Source organism: Amphibalanus amphitrite, unplaced genomic scaffold (assembly GCF_019059575.1).
Source record: "Amphibalanus amphitrite isolate SeventyFive unplaced genomic scaffold, NRLGWU_Aamphi_draft 000036F_arrow, whole genome shotgun sequence".
Taxonomy (NCBI): domain Eukaryota; kingdom Metazoa; phylum Arthropoda; class Thecostraca; order Balanomorpha; family Balanidae; genus Amphibalanus; species Amphibalanus amphitrite.
The window spans coordinates 1,244,756-1,251,115 of record NW_024881532.1 but is presented as its reverse complement, the minus strand read 5'-3'; the positions used below and the strand labels follow the sequence as shown (position 1 = coordinate 1,251,115).

At 47.2% G+C, this 6,360-nt stretch overlaps 1 long non-coding RNA gene across 1 annotated transcript; it reads left to right on the top strand.

Annotated features, from left to right (window-relative positions):
• On the top strand, nucleotides 1-6,360 carry LOC122372038. The gene is made up of 3 exons (XR_006254804.1): nucleotides 1-77; nucleotides 3,766-3,927; nucleotides 5,285-6,360. It is a non-coding gene; the product is annotated as an uncharacterized LOC122372038 (long non-coding RNA).

The window sequence follows — 6,360 nt, the reverse complement described above, 5'->3', positions numbered from 1 at the left end:
GGTGGGGCCGTCGTCCGGGCCCGAGCGACGGCCACTACACCTGCCGCCGCCTCGGACACAACATCCGCCGACGACAGGTGAGCGAACGGACCGGACCGCTGACCGGTGACCGTCAGTATAGGGCCCAGACGGGTGCTGCCATTGCCGAGATCTGGGACAGGTAACGACCGTCCTACTTTTTTTATGATCCTTAGAACATTGGCAAATTAATCAAAATAAAAACGTTATGCAAAAGAAGTGTGGGTAAGCGTTACTAGACGTAATGTTTTGTTAAGCTGGCCCAATCCTCATACAATGCTTTATTTTTCACATTATTTTGCTTCCGACATAGACGGTTAGATTGCAAATGTACTGTGTTTTATTATATCGTGGATTGGTGCCCATCATTCACTGTTGTAGACTTCCTCTTCTCTATTAACCCGGCACCGCCTGGGCTATTTCCGTACCCACGACAGCCTGGGGGGGGGGGGTCGGATCCGACCCCCCCCCCCCCTGTTATCTCGAGAACCAATGGTCGTATCGAGCCCCGCGAGGCGGCGTTCGAAAGGTCTCTATGAGACCTTCCCAAAGCACTCTTAAGATTTTAAGATTGAGGTCAACTTTCGGGTCAAGGTCAGGTCAAAGGTCAAATTCAGGGGTTTTGCATGATTAGGCTTACGGACAGCGGAATCGATAGCTGCTGCTCGAAACTCACCACAAATGACCTCAAAGACCTAGTGAAGGTACCATGTGCGTATAGGGGTCATACTAAGTACGGGTCAAGGTCAGGTCAGGTCACGAAAGGTCACGGTTTTCACTTTTTGCTACATGGGCGTGCGACACATGTTTTATGGCTTATTTTTCACGCCAAATCCGATGATAATGGTTATATGTGACCCCAAGTCACTGTGCTGGTGACAAGTGTGCATTGAAAGCATACAAAATCGTTTATACCATACATAACTAAACGAGGGCTGAGAAAAAAGGTCAATTTTTCAACTTTTTATTTTTGACATAAAAATGCACTTTTCTAGACGAGCTTTGTCCCAGGAATCTAGTGGTGCAATTTGTTTTCACATGCGATGTTCAGAAGTGCCTCTAATTCGCGAAAATGCTTATGACGTCACCATGCCCTATGCATGTTGGAGCTATTTTTTACAATTTGGGGGTCAAAAATCAAGATAGAAAGTTGAAATTTGGGACATCTAATGTTCTAATAGAGCTCTATAACATACATTCCGGTTTTTTGGAAATTCTCAAAATTTTGGATTTTATTAGCTGTTTTCCAAAAAATTTAGTTTTTTGAATTTTTAGGGGTGAAAACCGCATTTTATGGAAAATCCGAGATAGCCATTTTAAAGAACTCGTTGAGCTGCGTCTTTTCATGTCCTTAATTTGCAATTTGCCTAAAACCTCGATTTTTGGCGATTTTTTAAACATTTACCATTTTTTGACTGAAAACGCCATGTAGTTACATCACTAAAATCGATATATCTCCAAAAATTTTGAAAATTTTTCTTAAAAATTGCACAGGAGACGTCAAATTGATGGGGGAGAAGGTATGCCAAGTTTCAAGTTGATAGCGCAAGCGGTTCATGAGTTATTTAAGAAAAACGGAGGGGGGGGGGTCGGATCCGACCCCCCCCCCCCCCCAGGCGGTCGCGGGTTAAAGGGACACTTTTAAATTTTGAAGTCAGGTCACGATCGCGTTATGTTCATTTTTAAGTTGTATTTCATAAAGTCAGAGCGCTTACGTATTGGTATAGCTACTTTTTTAATATAGTGTCTTTACTATTAGTTTATTATTATTACTTTATTATTAGTCTTACTTTATTATTAGACACAATTTGTTTTTAAATAGTGTCTTTATTTATTTTTTAATATGTATAGCGCACGTTTCCACGTAAATATTAATGGATGAAACGAGAAAAACATCTTTTCCATGTACCGCTTATTGTCCAATTCATATATCCCAGCACATCGATTTGATGCATCAAAATCATCAAATGTTTTTTTTCTTTACAGTTCGAATTCGAATAGGTATTCAGAATTACGCTTAGGGATCACTATAGTGTTATAATCGATGTATAGTGTAGTACCTACCTATAGTGTACATGTTGTCGTTCACAGCTTATAAAATTTAAAATGGCCCACAATGCCTTATTGCATTTAATGGCAACATTTGATGCATGTCAAATGCAATGTTTCATTTCGCGTAGCGTTGATAGAAATGAAGAAGTTAGTTTAGTTGCTCTAAACTTTTGATACCTAATGTACGTTATAAGCAATATTTCAAGGACTTCTTCTTCTTCTGGCAAAGTGAGATTTATTGTATTTACTTATTTGTTACTGAGCTGAACTCAAAATTGAGCTTAACTCTTGTTACGAACGCTTAAAATTATGTATAAAAAACAGCATCACACTGACTGCTCCTGGCTCGGCGTTCGATAACTTCCGCGTCGGCCGAGTCTGGGTCGGCGCGCGGCGACCGGGTCGGCCACTTCGTGAGGTCAGTGGCCGCGATGGGCCGTTTTTGCCCGAGGACCGCTCCGTGGCGCCGGACGAGGTCGGCGCCACCGCACAACAGAATACAGATGAGCCGCGGATGACGACTCGCGGCATGGCGTCTGCCCGAGCGGGGCGGGCCAGAGACCAGCGAAATCATGAACTCCGTGCATGACTTGCGAGCGGTGTCATAAAAAAACTGTCATTTTATTTACGAAAGGAAGCGAACTAAATCATCAATTTCTAAAGAGGAACTTGAATGAAGCTCTTCCTTGTGCATTTTAATTTGATGCCCGATTTATTACGTCAGACGCATTACTATACAAATTTGGCCGCAATTTCAATATCGAGTCAAAATTGTCGGTTTCCGGCCATTGCCTATAGGCACTGGGCCTACTCTTATGAAGTCATTAAACACAATCCTGCTTTAGTTGGTTTCATATTCTTTGGACACTGATTCATTGGGCACAAAAAACTAATGATTTAGTCGCAACGTTGGTAAAAAAGGGCGGTAGCTCGCAATCTGCCAGTGAATCTGCCATGAGCCTGCCGGTGTTTAATGGTTAGATATTTGAAGTTATTGAGTTATACACGGATTTTACCTGTCTTTTCATTTTGACAACTAACAAGTAACAAAAAAATAATTACCATTTGAAGCCCATTCTTCTATTTTATAATTCCATTCAGCCCTCGTCCTTGTAAAAACTTTCCCTCTTTCCCCTATGCGAACAACTTAGTTACCTTACCATCATAACAAGCGGCCCTGTTTTCGTCCCAGCTCTGTTTTCGCCCTGCTATCATCGACAGATTGACAGGTACGGCCCGTGGTAATCCATTACAGGGCGGCGCCGTGGTACAGTGGGGAGGGGATACACCACCCGGTAACGGGACAGAAGGGACCGGGCCGGCCGGGACGGAGGGAGGGGGGAGGGAGGATTACCGCACGGTGTAAATGCCCCACTTTGGAGCGGGAACTGAAGGGCTCTAAATCTCTCGCGAGGGCGATGGGACGGGTTTATTGAGGACATTGTCTCCAGCAACATTTTATTGGGTCAGTGTGGGAACTATTATACGTTTGCGGCATCAACGCTACAAAGACATTAAATACCAGGCAGCCCTGACTATGCAGTATGCACACTGCTATGCAATAAATGGCCATTTACCTTACCTAGGTTTGCATTATTCATAACAAGAAGTTCATATGTTCATCACCTGTATATATCTGCTAGATATACGTTAGATGCTGAAGATAAATACTAACCCTGCTTCGTCTATTTCCAGACTGGTCTGCTCGGCGACCGTTGCGGTTGCTGTGCCCCCTCCCCTTTCTGGGGAGGGGGCACTCTTCAACTGATCGCCCCTCTTTGAAATAAAAACGACGGCGATGAAAATATTATCTGGAGTTCAACAGAAGTCCTCCTCGCCTTCAGCTTTATGATAATGGTGAGTATTTTTTTTTTTACTTCCGGCCATGTTTTTCGATGAAAGCATCACAAAGGTTACCATGTTGACGTAAATGCCGAAATTGGTAGCGGTATACAATACACTTGTGCTGCGCAGTACCTACCGTCTTCGAGACTATGACCCAATTGACCCAGCGTGAAAGATTCAATAGCCTTTACAAAAGGACGACGACTATCGTTAGATACTGGACCTAGGTAAAGGTCAAAGCCTTTCACAGACTGATGAATAGATGTTATTCAATGCCAACACCAAAATAAGCCCGCGCGCGATAACCTTGCATTGGCTTTGCTTTGCGTTTCATACACCCAATGGCAAGCCTGATAAGCCATGTCTCGGATCAAAGGTCATCGATCGACCCTTGTCAAAGCCTGCAGCAGGTGCAGGATGCTTTGCGTGGGCACGGGGAAGTTTCGTAACTCCCACGTTCAAACGCAATCTGAACTCTGATCAAAGTACCTAATGCATGTAACTACAAATTCACGTAAATACAGGATATTGTGGTTTTAGATCAAGATGGCGTCCGTTTCGATCCACTTATCATGCAATAGGACTTGATCATCCAAATTGTTCAATTCACGTGTTCGGTTCCATCATTTGAACGTAGTTTCCGCTGCGTCTGAATAAGCTACAACTTACAAACCGTGCGGTCGAACCATACATACAACAGGTTTGTCTTGCAATATTGAAAGTCACGCAATTCCAAATCCAACGCCTTCCGAAGGCTATCCAACACTGTCATGGCGGCCGCAGCTCCGTTCTCAATGCACGGCGGTCCGCACAACATAATGACACCGGTCCACCTCCCCTACAGCCGCGTACCCGGCGAATGGAGGAGCGGCAGTGCCGGTCCCAGCAACCCTCATTATTCCCCTCCCCTTCCTAACTGCCGTCTCCGGGCGGGCGCAGCGGACGGGGCCGCCCCCAGGGTGCGCCGTGCACGCCTGGCGGTGCACCGTGCACGCCACCCGGTGGCGCAGCTCGATCGGTATCTTGGGCCGCAGCGCTCGACACTGGTGTGCAGAGTGCTCCACATTCGAGATATCGTCGTGCTGATCGGTGATTCGCTCTGTTTCTCCGTCGTATTGGAATGCAACCGGTGTGCGCACTGCGTACCGTTTCGGTTTCCTATCGTTGTCGAAGCGGTTTTATTTCTCGGGAAATGTTCGCTGTAGGGACAGACACGTTTTGCAATTGAACGAGAATTAATTTAAATAGATACCCTGTTTTGTTTCACAATGTCTCCCTGCTCCGTGTGTAAAAAAGGTTCGGTCAGAAAAGCATTTACTTTCAACTTAGCCTCATGTCTGACGATTAACACAGGTCTCTGTTGTTTCAGATTTGAATGAGGACAGTCCGGATGCCCTGATGGGCAGGCAGGCAATCCGGGCACCACTAAGGTACAACAGGAGACACATCCGAAGCTTTAACTGGGCCTGGTGTCCGGCCGGTCAGACACCCACCGCTTCGGTGCAGTCTCCCGCCGCGCGGCCGATTGCCACCTGAGGTTCCCACCAGGTCGCCGAGTGGAGGCAGCACCGACCACGGCAGCCACAGATGGCGCTCGACACCGCTCGACCGACCACCACCGACGGAGCCGCGGTGCCGCACCCGAGCTGTGACACGGCACCTAACAGCGAGCCGATCCCAGACTCCGAGCCCGCCGGATACCAGCATCGCCACCGCGCGGCCGCCCAGCCGCTCCTGTTCAGCCTTCAACCGGCTGACTGTTGTTAATGTTTACCAGGATCGGCAGCGTGCACGGCGCTGCCGACCCGTGCCCGTGCGGCCGCCGGCGGCGGACCGGAGCGGACTGCTCCCGCGCCGAGCCGCTGCCGCACGGGCACCACCACCAGCACACCGCCCCCCGGGGATGGCGCAGGGAGAAACGGCTCACCGCCAGCGTCTCCATAAGCTTGTTATGGCGTCTGCCGGTGGCGTGGCGGCGGCCCCCGGCCACCGGCTGACGCCGCGTTGTTATTGCTCAAAACAGCCCACTCAGAAATAAGCCAGAATAAAAAAATAAACGACGAGTATGTGCGCGAAGTGCAGTGTATGAATGTGTGAATGTACGTGCTGCGTGAACAGCACTGAGCTAGGTCGGGGCGTTATGCGCAAATAGTGTGCGTGGCGGGACCACTTCACCAGAGTGCCTGTTGTTATTTATGTAGTCGCTGGTAAGCGGTTGAAGCTTCCTATACTCTGACTGCGCAGGTACGAGCGTTTCTCATTATTTGCAAAACGGTGTGGGTCGTCCATATCCCTCATCTTTATGCATTCATAGAACTTCATTGTTTCATTACTGGAAGTATGGTGAATGGATCGATACGAGTACGCTTCGTATTTTATAGACGATTCGTCTTTGTAACCAAACAAATGTTTTTCACAATACCGAAATACATATTTTTACGAAGA